The sequence below is a fragment of the Dromiciops gliroides genome, chromosome 3 (genome assembly GCF_019393635.1).
Source record: "Dromiciops gliroides isolate mDroGli1 chromosome 3, mDroGli1.pri, whole genome shotgun sequence".
In the NCBI taxonomy this organism is placed as follows: Eukaryota; Metazoa; Chordata; class Mammalia; order Microbiotheria; family Microbiotheriidae; genus Dromiciops; species Dromiciops gliroides.
In genome coordinates this window covers 297489162-297505880 of record NC_057863.1, presented here as the reverse complement: position 1 = coordinate 297505880, position 16719 = coordinate 297489162, and the positions used below count along the sequence as shown (strand labels likewise).

The 16719-nt window shown below is 37.7% G+C and overlaps 1 pseudogene; it reads left to right on the top strand.

Annotated features, from left to right (window-relative positions):
* Nucleotides 1-1830: 1830 nt before the first annotated feature.
* LOC122749962 lies at nt 1831-2321 on the top strand (annotated as a pseudogene).
* Nucleotides 2322-16719: the final 14398 nt, after the last annotated feature.

Genomic DNA, 16719 nt, shown 5'->3' with positions numbered 1-16719 from the left:
GATTTTAATGAAAGAATAGGCACAGACTATTAGACATGGCAGGGAGTCCGTGGGAGAAATGGGGTTGGCAAGAACACCACCACCAGTCAATGCAACCAAACGATGTATATACACCCTCACAGCAAGCACTGACATTTAATAGACTCCTTCATTATGAGAAGAGACAGACAAGATGTGAAAATAACAGAGGTGTTATAAGCAAAGCAGAATTTCATTAGCACAAAGGAAACTTGAGATGTACAAATCTAGAGACATCTCCATCCTGAAACTTAAAATAGACTATTTGTACCCGGCCTCTGGTAAAGCCTTCTGAGTTCCTATTGGACTGATCAACACATTGTACCTTGACCTGAACATCATGATGTCATTGAAGACAAAGGATGAACACCATCACCACCCCCTGGTGGTTAAAGTTAAAAACTTAAATAATAGCTTGGTTTAGTGTTCAAATTATATTATTTAATATGATGATAATAATGATAGCTAACTTTTATAAAGTAACAGACATTCTTTACTCTGTTTACCCTGGTGCTATCAACAAACAGCATTAATAATAAGAGTTCACATTTATAAAGTGCTTTAACATTTATAATTTGTTTTCCCTCACAACACTGCAAGTAAAAAGTGAAAATATTATTAACCAGCCCCATTTTGCAAGTGAAACAACTGAAGAGGCAAAATGATTTACTCAGGGTCACACAGCTAGTAAATGCTTGTGCTATGATGTGAACCTAGATCCTCCCTACCTCCAAGTCTAATGGTCTTTTGAAATACTGTCCTGCCAGGGGCAGCTAGGTGGCGCAGTGGATAGAGCACCAGCCCTGGAGTCAGGAGTACCTGAGTTCAAATCCAGCCTCAGACACTTAACACTTACTAGCTGTGTGACCCTAGGCAAGTCACTTAACCCCAATTGCCTCACTAAAAAAAACAAAAACAAAAACAGAAATACTGTCCTGCCTCTCAAGAAAACCTCAATAATTCAAACTTAGATGACTCAATCAACAAACATTTATTAAATATCTATGTACCTATGTAAGGGCAGCTAGGTGGCATAGTGGATAGAGCACTGGGCTTAGAACAAGGAAGATTCAGCTTCATAAATGCAAATCTAGCCTCAGATACTTACTAGCTATGTGACCCTGGGCAAGTCACTTAACCTTGGTTGCCTTAGTTTCCTCATCTTTAAAATGAGTTGGAGAAGGAAATGGCAAACCACTTCAGTATCTTTGCCAAGAAAACCCCAAATAGAGTTACAAAGAGTCAGACACAACTGAAATAACTCAACAACAATGTATCAGGCACTGGGGTTACAAAAACAAGAGTAAAATTTCCTCAGCCTTAAAACACGCTTATGTTCTATTGAGAGAGATTGTTGTTAGGGCCACTAGGTGGTGCAGTGGATAAAGCACCCACCCTGGATTCAGGAGGACCTGAATTCAAATTTGGCCTCAGACACTTCACACTTGATACTAGCTGTGTGACCCTGGGCAAGTCATTTAACCCTCATTGCCCCTAAAAAAAAAGAGAGATTGTTGTTCATCCTGTTATGAGCCTCGGGGTACCTCAGAGGTTTTCTGGGATAAATAAAAGAGCCTTCTCTTTGAGAAATGAAACCAAAGGACAGACACACCTAAAGAAATAAGTGGCACCAGAGTGGGACTGAGTTAGTTTCAGGACCACTATCCTTCATTTCAGTCTCCCCCATCCCTAGGGGAGATAAGATTAGGTGTGGCCTTTGTTGCGTGAGGGGGAGAGAGATGGCTTGAGAGATCTTGGCTGTAGCCATTGAGCTTGCTGTGGGCAGATGGGGGGGTCCAGTAAGTACGTTTGCACAAGTTGGAATAGAAGTCTCTCAAAATGACAGATTACCTGGACTTTGAGATGGGGATGCAGGTGCATCAGCTACCTTTCCCATGCAGGGCTCTGCCTTGTATAAGAATGACTTTGTGGTGCTCAAAGGACAACCCTGTAAGATAGTTGAGATTTCTACCTCCAAGACTGGAAAGCATGGCCATGCCAAGGATCGTCTGGTTGGTATCCATATCTTTACTGGGAAGAAATATGAAGATATCTGTCCTTCAACCCACAACATGGATGTGCCCAATATCAAGAGAAATGATTTCCAGCTGATTGGGATTCAGGATGGCTACCTGTCACTGCTCCAGGACAGTGGGGAGGTGAGGGAGGACCTTCGTTTACCTGAGGGTGACCTTGGCAAGGAGATTGAGCAGAAGTATGGTTGTGGAGAAGAGATCCTGATAACAGTGCTGTCAGCCATGACAGAGGAAGCAGCTGTTGCAATCAAGGCCACAGCAAAGTAACTGGCCCCAAGTTAACAGTCCCAAGCCGGTGCCACTTATCTCTTTAGATGTCTATCCTTTGGTTTAGTTTCTCAAGAAGAAGGTTCTTTGATTTACCCCAGAAAACTTCTGAGGTACCCCGGCCCATAACAATCTTTTGTTCTTGAAGATCGATGACATCAGGAGGGTGATGTTGCCTTGCAAGCAAATAGGATTTAACGCAGAACTGTGCAAAGTCATCAGCCTCACTCTCTCCAGAGCCATCCAGTGGTAAAGCATAGGTCAAGAGGACTGGTGATGGCCCTGATACAGAGCGGGTCTTTGGCCTTTTTAAGCTAAGGTCTTTCCGAGGTCTCAGTTTGTCTGAGGCAATGCCCATTCAGTAATTAACAGAAACAATTACTTTTTATACTCACTCAGATCCATCAAAACCCAAATAAAGAGCCTTTGAGAAAGACAATACTTAGATGAATAATTGTATAATATGTATATGTGTATGGGTATATGTATATGTATATGTGTGAGGGTAAGGGGCAACTGCATTGATTACCCCTACCCTAGTAAAGTAATTAACAAGATACTCTAAATTCTGCTGCTGTTATCATTTGAGAACTCCTGTACTGTATCAATCAAAGGCATTAAGTTACGTGTACAAAGGACTTTTATCAATTTGGAATGACTGAAAGCCATTGGATGAAATAAAAGGAAGTGTAATGGAATTGGATGAAGAAATTCAAACATGCCATGTAGGGGTTGGGCAAAATAGCAAGCCAGTTTAGCTCCCAGAATTCCAGTGGTAGGACCACCAAGTGGCAGAAAAAGTTCCAGCTGCGAACCTGAGGAAAAATAGCTTGGGGAAGAGGGAAAAGTAGAGAGCCATGGCAAGAGAAAGCATTGAGCACTTTAAAGAAGATTTCAGGCTTCCCCATAGCATCTTAGTAATGTCCCTGAAATAGTAGTAGCTGCTAACAATGTCTACACTGAGAGCCAACAACAAATTAAGTCACCAAAGAAAGGCAGCTTCAAACCTCTACAAGGAGCCCAATAAAAATCTACACCTAAGGAAAATTTCATGAGGATCCCATAAAGGAGAGAAAAAGCACCTGAATAAAAAGACTGTCTCCAAGGTCACCTTTGATAGAAACAGGGAAGTTTAGAGAAGGGAAGCATTTAGAGGGGAAAATAATGGGTAATTTTCACTTATTGTGTTTGAAATACCTATGAAACATCTAAGGGAAATTGTTCATTAGGAAGTTGGTTATGGGAGGCAGCTAGGTGGTGCAGTGGATAAAGCACTGACCCTGTATTCAGAAGGACCTGAGTTCAAATCTGACCTCAGACACTTGACACTTTCTAGCTGTGTGACTCTGCACAAGTCATTCCCTCATTGCCCCCCCACCAAAAGAAGTTAGTTATGAAGCTTTTGGAACAAAAACTCATTATTTGACAAAAACTGCTGGGAAAACTGAAAAACAGTATAGCAGCAACTAGGTATAGACCAACATCTCACACTGTATACTAAAGTCAAGTCAAAATGGGTACATGATTTACACATAAAGGGTAATACAATAAGTAAATTAAGAGAGCATGGAATAGTTTATCTGTCAGATTTATGGACAGAGGGAAAATTTAGGACCAAAGAAGACATAGAGAGCAATAAAAATATAAAATAGATCATTTTGATTATATAAAATTTAAAAGTTTTTACATAAAAAAAACCCGATATAACCAAGATTATAAGAGAAGCAGAAAACTGGGAAAGGGGGCAGCTAGGTGGCACAGTGGATAGAGCACTGGCCCTGGAGTCAGGAGTACCTGAGTTCAAATCCGGCCTCAGACACTTAACACTTACTAGCTGTGTGACCCTGGGCAAGTCACAACCCCAATTGCCTCACTAAAAAAGAAAAGAAAAGAAAACTTGGAAAGAATTTTTGAAACAAGTATCTGATAAAGGCTTCATTTCTCAACTATATAGAGACCTGAGTCAAATTTATAAAAATACAAGTTATTCCCCAATTGATATTTGTCAAAGGATATGAACAGGCAGTTTTCAGACAAAGAAGTCACAGCTATCTATAATCATGTGAAAAAATGTTCTAGATCACTATTGATCAGAGAAATGCAAATTAAAACAACTCTGAGGTATCACCTCATACCTGAGTGGCAATTGTAACAAAGAAGGAAAATATTGGATGTTGGAGGGGATATGAGAAAACTGAGATGCTAATCCTCTGTTGGTGGAGTAGTGAAAAAATCCAACCACTCTGGAGAGCAGTTTGGAGCTATGCCCAAAGCGCTATAGAACTGTGCATAGCTTTTGAGCAATATCACTGTTAAGTTTGTATCCCAAAGACATCCCCAAAAAGAGAAAAAGACCTATTTGTACAAAAATATTTATAGCGGCTCTTTTTGTGGTGGCTAAGAATCGGAAATCAAAAGCATGCCCATCAATTGGACAATGGCTAAACAAGTTGTGGTATGTGATGGTGATGGAATGTTATTGTGCTATGAGAAATGACAAGCAGGATGATTTTAGAAAGACCTGGAAAGACTTGGATGAACTAATGTACAGTGAAGTGAGCAGAACCAAGAGGACATTGTGCATAGTGACAGCAATATTGTTTGGTGAAGAACTGTGAATGACTTAATTATTCTCAGCAATACAATGAACCAAGACAATCCCAAAGGATTAATAATGAAGCATACTATCCATCTCCAAAGAAAGAACTGATATTGATTGAACACAGACTGAAACATTCTCTTTTTCACTTTAATTTTTTTCTTTTATTCAAGTTTTCTTATATAAAATTACTAATATGGTAATGTTTTACATAATTTTACATGTATAACCTATATCAGCTTACTGCCTCAGGGATAAGGGAGGGTAAGGAGGGAAGGAAAGATAAAATTTGAAACTCAGACTTCAAGTAAAAATATTTATTGTTTAAAAAATAAAGAAGTTGGATAGGTAAGACTAAAGCTTAAGAGAAAGATAAGGGAGGAATACATATATGTATGTAGGTATGTATATAGGTATGTTGGTATGTAAGTATTTGGAAGTCATCTACATAGAGATGATAGTTGAATTCATGATATATGATGAGATCCCTGTGAAAGGAAGTGGACATGAAGAGGAGAAGAGGACCCAGGACAGAGCCCTGGGGTATATCCATGAATCGATTGCATGATTCAAATACTTAACCTACAAAGGAGATCAAGCCAGCTCAGTCAGATGGGTAAGAAGAGAATCAGGACAGAGCAGTGTTGCAAAAAACAAACAAACAAACAAACAAAAACAACCAGGAGAGTATATCCTGAAGGAGAAAGTAGTCAACAGCATCAAATGCTATGCAGAGGTAACAAAGGATGAAAAAAACCACTATTATTTTGAAATAAGGAGATCATTGGTGACCTTGGGAAACAGAAGCAATATTGCAAAGTGCAGAGAAACAAATGGGAAGGGGTGAGGTGGAGACAAAAATTGTAGATAACTCTTCCTAGGAATTTGACAGTGAAAGGGAAAAGAGATATAGAATCATAGCTCAAGGGAATAGTGGGGTAGTACTCAATCCTGTGGCCAAAAAAAAAAAAAAAAAGGCCCTGAAAATCCAGCCTTCAGAACCTCAAATAACTAGGGAGTACTAACTCCAAGAAGTGGAACCCCACTGAGACCCAAGGAAAAACCAGGCTGGACTGACTACCCCACCCAAATGTAATCAAAATTTCATACTCTTTTATCCTATAATTTCAATAAGCAAATAATATTCATTTGATTAGGACTTCCCTAAGCAATCTTCAATACACTAAATATATTTGATAAACATGATATAAAATTTTAATTTATTTAAAAATTTTTCCCCAATGACATGTAAAGATATTTTTTGAGTTCCAAATTTTTCTCCCACCCTCCCTTCACTCCCCCCTCCCCAAACCAATAAGCAATCTGATATAGGTTATACATTACAATCATGTTAAACATATTTCCACATTTGTCATGATGTAAGAGAAGAATCAGAACCAAAGAATGCAAGAAAGAATAAACAACGACAAAAATGCAAAAGTGAAAATAGTATGCTTCAATCTGCATTCAGGCTCCATAGTTTTTTTTCTGGATGTGGAGAGCATTTTCCACCATGAGTCTTTTGTCATTGTCTTGGATCATTATATTGCTGAGAAGAGTTAAGTCTATCACAGTTGATCATCACACAATGTTGTTGATACTGTGTACAATGTTCCCTTGGTTCTGCTCATTTCACTCAGCATCAATTCATGTAAGTCTTCCCCGGTTTTTCTGAAATCCATCTGCTTATCATTTTTTATCTTAAAAGTATTATTTTCCATTTCCATATAAAGACGGTTTTCAACATTTGGGTTTGGTTTTTTTGGTTTGGTTTTTTGGGGTTGTTTTTGTTTGTTTGTTTTGAAGGGCAATGAGGTTAAGTGACTTGCCCAGGGTCACACAGCTAGTAAGTGTCAAGTGTCTGAGGCTGGATTTGAACTCAGGTCCTCCCGAATCCAGAGCTGGTGCTTTATCCACTGTGCCACCTGACTGCCCCCTCAATATCTGTTTTTATAAGATTTTGAGTTCCAAATTTTCCTCCCTCCCTTCCTTTCCTCCCCCCTCCCCAAGACAGAAAACAATCAGATATAGGTTATATATGTACAGTTACATCAACCATAATTCTGCATTAGTCCTGTTATGAAAGAAGAATCAGTACAAAAGGGAAAAACCTCAAAAAAAAAAAAGTAGAAACAGTATGGTTCAATCTGCATTCAGATTCCACAGTTCTTTTTTTCTGGATGTGGAGAGCATTTTCCATCATGAGTCCTTTGGAATTGCCTTGGATCATTGTAATGTGCAATATTGAGAAGAGCTAAGTCTATCATAGTTGATCATTGCACAATGTTGCTGTTAATGTATATAATGTTCTCCTGGTTCTGCTCACTTTGCTCAACATCAGTCCACTTAAGTCTTTCCAGGTTTTTCTGAAATCTGCCAGCTCATTGTTTCTTATAGCACAATGGTGTTCCATTACATTCATACACCACAACTTCTTCAGTCATTCCCCAATTGATGGGCATCACCTCAACTTCCAATTCTTTGCCACCACAAAAAGAGCAGCTATAGATATTTTTGTACATGTGGGCCCTTTTCCCTTTTTGATGATCTCTTTGAGATATAGGCCTAGTAGTGGTATTGCTTGGTTAAAGGTATACACAGTTTTATAGCATTTTGGTCATGGTTCCAAATTGCTCTCCAGAATGGTTGGATCGTTCACAACTCCACCAACAGTGCCTTAGTGTTCCAATTTTCCCACATCTACTCCAACATTCATCATTTTCCTTTTTTGTCATATTAGTTAGGATAGATGTGAGGTGGTACCTCAGAGTAGTTTTACTTTGCATTTCTCTAATCAGTAGTGATTGAGAACATTTTTTCATATGGCTATAGATAGCTTTAATTTCTTCTTCTGAAAACTGCCTGTTCATATCCTTTGGCCATTTCTCAATTGGGAAATGACTTGTATTCTTATATATTTGATTTAGTTCTCTATATATTTTAGATATGAGATCTTTATCAGAAACACTGGCTATAAAAATTGTTTCCCAGCTTTCTTCTTTCTTTTTTTTGCTTTCTTTCTAATCTTGTTTCATTGATTTTGTTTGTCCAAAAACTTTTTAATTTAATGTAGTCAAAATTATCAACTCTACATTCCATAACATTCTTTGACTCATCTTTGGTCATAAATTCTTCCCTTTGCCATAAATCTGAAAAGTAAACTATTCTTTCCTTTTCTAATTTGCCTTTGGTATCACCCTTTATGTCTAGATCATGTACCAATTTTTACTTTACTTTGAAGTACAGTGTAAGATGTTGGTCTATATCTAGTTTCTGCCATAGTATTTTCAAGTTTTCCCAGCAGTTTTTGTTAAATAGTGAGTTCTTATCCTGGAGGCTAGAGTCTTTGGGTTTATCTTTTTTTTTTTTGCCCAAATGTAGTTTTAAAATTTAATCATAAAATTATTTTATTATTTTCATTACATGTAAAATAGTTTTCAACATTTGTTTTCATAAGATTTTTAGTTCTAAAGTTTTCTCCCACCTTCCTTTCCCTCCCCCCTCCCCAAGGCATAAAGCAATCTGATATAGGCTATATATATATGTAAAATCACATTAAACACATTTCTGCATCAGTCACGTTGTGAAAGAAGAATCAGAACAAAAAGGAAAAACTTCAAAAAACAAAAACAAAAACAAAAGTAGAAACAGTATGGTTCAATCTGCATTCAGAATCCAGTTATTTTTTTCTGGATGTGGAGAATATTTTCCATCATGAGTTCTTTGGAATTGTCTTGGGTCATTGCACTACTGAGAAGAGCCAAGTCTATCACAGTTGATCATCACACAATGGTTCTGTTACTGTGTACAATGTTCTCCTGGTTCTGCTCACTTCACTCAACATCAGCCCACTGAAGTCTTTCCAGGTTTTTCTGAAATCTGCCTGTTCACCATTTCTTACAGCACAATAGTATTACATTACATTCATATACCACAGCTTGTTCAGCCATTCCCCAGTTGATGGACATTCCTTTGATTTCCAATTCTTGGCCACCACAAAGAGAGCTGCTATGAATATTTTTGTACATGTGGGTCCTTTTCCCTTTTCTATGATCTCTTTGGGATACAGACCTAGTTGTGGGATTGCTGGGTCAAAGGGTATCCGCAGTCCCATAGCCCTTTGGGCATAGTTAAGTCTTTGGGTTTATCAAACAGGAGATTGCTATATTCATTTACTGCTGTTTTGTGTGCCTAACCTATTCCACTGATCCACCTCTCTATTTTAGCCAGTACCAAATAGTTTTGATGATTGTTGCTTTATAATATAATTTTAGATCTGGTACAGCTAGGCCACCTTCCTTTGCATTTTTTTCATTAATTCCCTTGATATGCTTGACCTTTTGTTCTTTCATATAAATTTTGTTATTTTTTCTAGTTCTATGAAATAATTTTTGGGAGTTTGATTGGTATGGCACTGAATAAGTAAATGAATTTAGGTAGAATTATCATTTTTATTACATTAGCACATCCTACCCATGAGCCATTTATACTTTTCCATTTGTTTAGATCTGATTTTATTTGTGTGAAAGGTGTTTAGTAATTGTGTTCTTTCATATAGTTCCTAGGTTTGCCTTGGCAGGTAGACTCCCAAATATTTTATATTGTCTAGAGTTACTTTATTTATTTATTTATTTGGTGAGGCAATAGGGGCTAAGTGACTTGCCCAGGGTCACACAGCTAGTAAGTGTCAAGTGTCTGAGGCTGGATTTGAACTCAGGTCCTTCTGAATCCAGGCCCAGTGCTCTATTCACTGCGCCACCTAGCTGCCCCTACAGTTACTTTAAATGGAATTTCTCTTTCTATCTCTTGCTGCTGGACTTTGTTGGTCATATAGAAATGCTGATGATTTATGTTGGGTTTATTTTATATCCTGCAACTTGGCTAAAGTTGTTAATTGTTTCAAGAAGTTTTTTAGTTTGTTCTTTAGGATTCTCTAAGTATACCATCATATCATTTGCAAAGAGTGATAGTTTTTCTTCTTCCTTACCTATTCTAATTCCTTCAATTTCTTTTTCTTCTCTTATTACTAAGGTTAACATTTCTAGTACAATATTAAATATCCTTGTTTCACCCCTGATCTTATTAGGAATGCCTCTAACTTATCCCCATTGCATATAATGCTTGCTGATAGTTTAAGATAAATACTGTTTATCATCTTAAGGAAAGTTCCATTTATTCCTATGCTCTTTAGTGTTTTTCTTTCTTTCTTCTTTTTTTTTTTTTGGGGGGGGCAGGGCAATGGAGGTTAAGTGACTTGCCCAGGGTCACACAGCTAGTAAGTGTCAAATGTCTGAGGCTGGATTTGAACTCAGGTCCTCCTGAATCCAAGACTGGTGCTTTATCCACTGCACCACCTAGCTGCCCTGCTCTCTAGTGTTTTTAATAGGAATGGGTGCTGCATTTTGTTAAAAGCTTTCTCTTCATCTATTGAGACAATCATATGATTTTGGTTAGTTTTGTTTTTGATGTGGTCAATTATGTTGATAGTTTTCCTAATATTGAACCAGGCCTGAATTTCTGGTATAAATCTGACCTGGTCATGGTGTATTATCCTGGTGATAAACTGCTGTAATCACTTTGCTAATATTCTATTTGGAATTTTTGCATCAATATTCATTAGGGAGATTGGTCTATAATTTTCTTTCTCTGTTGTTGCTCTTCCTGGTTTAGGTATCAGCACCATATTTGTCTTATAAAAGGAGTTTGGTAGGATTCCTTCCCCACTTATTTTTCCAAATAGTTTGTATAGTATTGAAATTAGTTGCTCTTTAAATGTTTAGTAGAATTCACTTGTAAACCCATCTGGCCCTTGAGATTTTTTCTTAAGAAGTTCATTGACGGCTTGTTCAATTTTTTTTCCTAAAATGATCTTATTTAAGGATTTTATTTCCTCCTCTGTTCATCTAGGCAGTTTATATTTTTGTAAATATTCATCCATTTTATTTAGATTGTAAACTTTATTGGCATATAGTTGGTAAAAAACAGTTCCTAATTATTGCTTTAATTTCCTCTTTGTTGGTGATGAGTTCACCCTTTTCATTTTTGATGCTTGCAATTTGGTTTTCTTCTTTCGTTTTTTAAATAAAATTAACCGAAGGTTTATCTATTTTATTGGGGGTTTTTTCATAGAATCAGCTTAGTTTCATTTATTAATTCTATAGGTTTCTTACTTTCAATTTTATTAATCTCTGCTTTAACTTTCAGAATTTCTAATTTGGTATTTAATTGGGCTTTTAATTTGTTCTTTTTCTAGCTTTTTAAGTTTCATATCCAATTCATTGATCTCCTCTTTCTCAATTTTATTCATGTAGGCATTGAAAGATGTAAAATTTCCCCTAAAAACTGCTTTGGCTGCATTCCCTAAGTTTTGCTATGTGGTCTCATTATTGTCATTCTCTTGGATGAAGTTATTGTTTCTATGATTTGTTGTTTGAACCACTCATTCTTTAGGATGAGATTATTTAGTTTCCAATTAATTTTTGTTCTATCTTTCCATGGCTCTTTATTACATATAATTTTTATTGCATCATGCCAAAAAGGATGCATTTACTATGTCTGCCTTTCTGCATTTGACTGTGAGGTTTTTATGCCCTAATACATGGTCAATTTTTGTGTATGTGCCATGGACCACTGAGAAAAAGGCATATTCTGTTCTATCCCCATTCAATTTTCTCCCGAGGTCTATCATATTTAATTTTTCTAAAATTCTATTTACCTCCCTAATTTCTTTCTTATTAATTTTGTGGTTAGAGCTATCTAGTTCTGAGAGGGGGAGGTTGAGGTCCCCCACTAATATGGTTTTGCTGTCTATTTCTTCCTTTAACTTTGCGTGTGTGGAGGGTGGGGGGGAAGGGGGCAATGAGGGTTAAGTGACTTGCCCAGAGTCACACAGCTAGTAAGTGTCAAGTGTCTGAGGCTGGATTTGAACTTAGGTCTTCCTGAATCCAAGGCCGGTGCTTTGTCCACTGCACCACCTAGCTGCTCCCAACTTCTGTAAGAATTTGGGTGATGTACCACTTGGTGCATATATGTTTAGTATATTGTCTATGGTACCTGTTATGGGGGAAATGGGTGGGCATTTGGAATAGGGGTTTTTGGGAATTCCTCTTTAAAGAATTTCACCTTCTTGCACACAAATCCATTTAGAGTAAAATAATAGTTTATTTAGGTGCTAGGGAAAGGAAACCAAGAGAGAAGATCTTTGGACTTCTCATGGGGAGAAGGCATGGAACAGAGGCATGGCTCTCTGATATACATATCTCCTCAAGTAGTAGACAGAAACTTTTATAGAGGATTGATGGTGGTCTGATGGGGTGATAATCTGTGAAAAGTTCCCTTATTGGAGGAGGACCATCCCCCACTGGTGGTGGCTGGGGGAAGTTGGATGAGGGGAGGCTCTGGATCTCTCAAGCAATTTCTCTTCCCCACACACCACAAAGGCAGCAGCCACACCTAATCTTATCTCCCCAGGAGTGGGGGAGACTGGAATGAAGGGTGGTGGTCCTGGAGCTAACTCAGTCCCAATCAGGTACCACTTATCTCTTTAGGTGTGTCTGTCCTTTGGTTTAGTTTCTCAAGGAGAAGGTTCTTTTGATTTACCCCAGAAAACTTCTGAGGTACCCAGGGGCCCCATAACATTCCCCATTTCTCTATAAGGAAAAGGGGCAAAGGTCTTTCTTATGTAAGTGCTTCATGCTGAGCATGGTTGTGGAGCTGTCTCTAGATCGCTAGGTGCAGAGTAGAAGTCTTTATGGGCCTGGTCCAGGGGGTGCAGAGGTGTGTAAGCAGGAGTAGTAGCTGCCATGAGGTTGAAAGCCTGGAGTCTGCTTGAGACAAACTTTATTTAGAGGTTAAAAAGACTAGGACCAAAAATCAAAAGAACAAGGACTAATATAACTATCACAATAAAGGGGGTTACCCAAGAAAAGAGCCAGGAACCCAAGTGGATGATGTGGGATGGAACTTGGGGTCAAATTGATTGTGTCATTCCAAAAGAATTACAAGACTCAGTGACTGTTTCCCAAGTTTTATTGCAATACTGTGAGTGACCACAGGGAGAGAACCAGAAAAGTGGAAAGGTGTCTCTCAAATAAGGAAAGAAAAGATAGTTATATTTATAGTATGGATAAATTGATTATCAGTTTCATTATAATAATCTCCACCTTAGGGAGGTACAGGGGAGGGCTTATCCTAATTTGGAGTTCCTGGGGTCCTAAGCCAACCCCCGAGGTGGGTACCTTTTTTCCATAGAAGTATGTTTTTGGGGTTTACATGTCATAAGGTAAATCTGGGGACAAATTTGGCCTTTTCTGCACATGTCTCTTTCTGGTTCCCATGCTTAGTTTCAAAACATCTTCATTTATCATTTATTTCTAGTCTAAATTTCTGTAGCCTGTCATTTTATCATTGTTATATGACCTGCCCCTTTATGTTCTCATTATGTGTACTGATTACTGTGGGGAAGAGAACTTAGCATCCTGACTTGTAATTTATCCATTAACTGGGGTCTGAATCCCTCTTAGGGACTGCTTGTGTCTTAGGTTAATCCCTTTTTTGCCTCCTACTTCATGAGGAGTGAAAAGCTATTCACGAGTGTCCTTCATCCAATGAGAGATATCATGGAGATTCTGTACTCGGGTCTCAACTTTTCTTAAATTGTTAATATATACACAGCAAGATGTAGGTTCCTTCATTATCTCTTTTAATTAGCTCATGTTTTTGCTTTTGCTTTGTCTGAGATAAGGATTGCTACCCCTGCTTTTCTTTTTTTTTACTTCAGCTGAAGCATAATCTGCTCCAGCCTTTTACCTTTACTCTGTGTGTCTCTCTCTCTGTTTCAAATGTGTTTCTTTTTTTTTTTTCGGTAAGGCAATTGGGGTTAAGTGACTTGCCCAGGGTCACACAGCTAGTAAGTGTTAAGTGTCTGAGGCCGGATTTGAACTCAGGTACTCCTGAATCCAGGGTCGGTGCTTTATCCACTGCGCCACCTAGCTGCCCCCAAATGTGTTTCTTGTAAACAACACATTGTAGGATTCTGTTTTTTAATCCAATCTGCTTTCTGCTTCTGTTTCTTTGGAAAGTACACCCCATTCATATTCACAGTTATAATTATTAACTATTTCCCTGCATCTTACTTTTCCCCTTTGTGATGAAATAATGAGATTTAGCATATACTCAAAGACCCACCTGGAGATTAATCTAGACTGATTGAATCAAGTGAGAGTGATTAACTGCTGATTAGCCTACTTCAAGTTAACTGGATTGTAATCACACCTTGAGAACACCTTCAGAACCAATGGATTTGGATGATGCCAACCAATCAGCTTGAAGCAGCAGTGTGTAAGGACCGCCTCTCTTCTAGACCTATAAAAAGCTTCCACAATCAGCTTGCTGGAGAGTTCCTGATTAAAGCAGGCTCATGGAGGAGGACTTCAGAAAGAACCCAACCAGGCTGGAACTCTAGGCTAGGTAGGACTTCTTTTTCTTAACTTTCTAAACTCCTTGTAAATATCTGTGTACTTTAATAAATGTTTAATGCCAAAGACTGGTACTGAAGCTTTTTAATTTAAGGCAATCACACAATATAGATTTTAAACATCACAGTTTGGCAACCACGAAGGGACTGCTGAACCCCTCAACCTTCTGATCTTCACATTGGGTAAGAAATTTTATGTTTGTAAGTATGTGAATGCTTCATTTTTGTGGACTTTCTGTTTTGATTTATCTTTACCTGCTTTTGCCTTTAACTAATAATTGTATAAAGCATTGGTATTATGAAAGAGAAAATAAAGGGGTTGAAGAAAAACAAGAGAAACTTTATGATCATTATATTTCAAGAATCTGCTTCTATTGCCATAAACTGAATATTTTGCTGAAATGCAGAGGTAGACAGCAAGATATTAATATGAGATGTGGAGATTTTAGAAATCAAAAATGCTCTAAATTCACTCAGAGAAATAATGTCAGTTCAAATGTTACATAAAGGTTTCCCTTTTTTGCCATTGTATCTACATTTTGAAATTAATAGTGTGTTTGTTTTCATAGAGATTTTCATTCTTTTAAGATTGTTTTGTTTTTCCAACTGATTATTTGATCAAATTATATAAAGTATTTCCTTGGTAAATTGATTACTATGACAAGTGTAAATTAATTCTAGAAATACTATTTTTGCAAAAAATATTATTTGGAATCATTGTACATTGTAACTTATATTCTGACTCAAAGCAAATTCACAGTTTTTGTGATCATTTCACATTTTTTGCTATCATTATTATCCTCAAAATTTTAAATCCATATGAGACTTGGATTATGGGAATTTACCATTTAAGACATTAATTGCCTTTACCCATGAGAGGAATACATACAAGAGCAGGCATTGAACTCTCACAGAAGAGGAGACACTTATGAAGTCCAGATACTGCACAAATGGCTGGAAGTTTTCATCCCACCCATCTCATTCTACACCTGGCTTATATTCCCCTACAATATGCCTGATGCCATGGACGTCTCAATCCATGCATCTCATTAAGCTTGACTCAGTTTCCTCCAATATGTTTGGTGGCACTGACATATATCCCATCCACCTATTTTAAGCCTGGCATACTGCATGTGCTGTATATATTGCTCAATGGTAATCGCCATAATTATCTCAGATGTCATGATAAATACAGTGTTGGATTTGGCCTTGACATCTGTTACCAATTATATTAGATTTTTAAATTTCTCATAATGGCATGAGGATAATTAGGCAGATGATACAAAAGGTGATGAAATGAAGATTTTAAAAAATTATTGTCTTCTCAATTCATGTTTTTAAGAACTTTCATTGTTTGATTTGATTACTGGCAAAGCTATTTTTTACTGTTTCATCAAGGAACACCTGTTCCTAGAAGAAACAAAGGGGGGAAAGTGATGAAATAATGAGATTTAGCAGATACTCAAAGACCCACCTGGAGATTAATCTAGACTGATTGAATCAAGTGAGAGTGATTAACTGCTGATTAGCCTACTTCAAGTTAACTGGATTGTAATCACACCTTGAGAACACCTTCAGAACCAATGAATTTGGATGATGCCAACCAATCAGCTTGAAGCAGCAGTGTGTAAGGACCGCCTCTGTTCCAGACCTATAAAAAGCTTCCACAATCAGCTTGCTGGAGAGTTCCTGATTAAAGCAGGCTCATGGAGGAGGACTTCAGGAAGAACCCAACCAGGCTGGAACTCTAGGCTAGGTAGGACTTCTTTTTCTTAACTTTCTGAACTTGTAAATATCTGTGTGCTTTAATAAATGTTTAATGCCCAAAGACTGGTACTGAAGCTTTTTAATTTAAGGCAATCACACAATATAGATTTTAAACATCACACCTTATTTGTACTTTTCTCTTTCCTTTTCCCCTGTCCTTTCTCACTAGTGTTTTGTTTCTGGCCACCACCTCCCTCAGTCTCCCCCCCACCCCCTTCTATCAGCCCCACCTTCTTTTCTTTCCCCTCTTCCCTTTTACTTCCCTATATGGTAAGATAAAATTCTATACCCAGCTGAGTGTATATGTTATTCCCTCTTTGAGCCAAATCAGATAAAAGTAAGGTCAAAACAATGCTCACCCCCTCCCTTCTTTCCCTCTACTGTAATAGGTGCCTCTTCATTTGGTGTGATTTACTCCATTACATCTTCCTTCCCTTTCTTTTTTACACAGTATAATCCTTTTTGTTACCCCTTGAGGTTTTAAAATTTTTTAAATGTCATCACATCAGAATCAACTTATACCCACACCTTCTGTTTGTGTGTACTCTTCCTATATG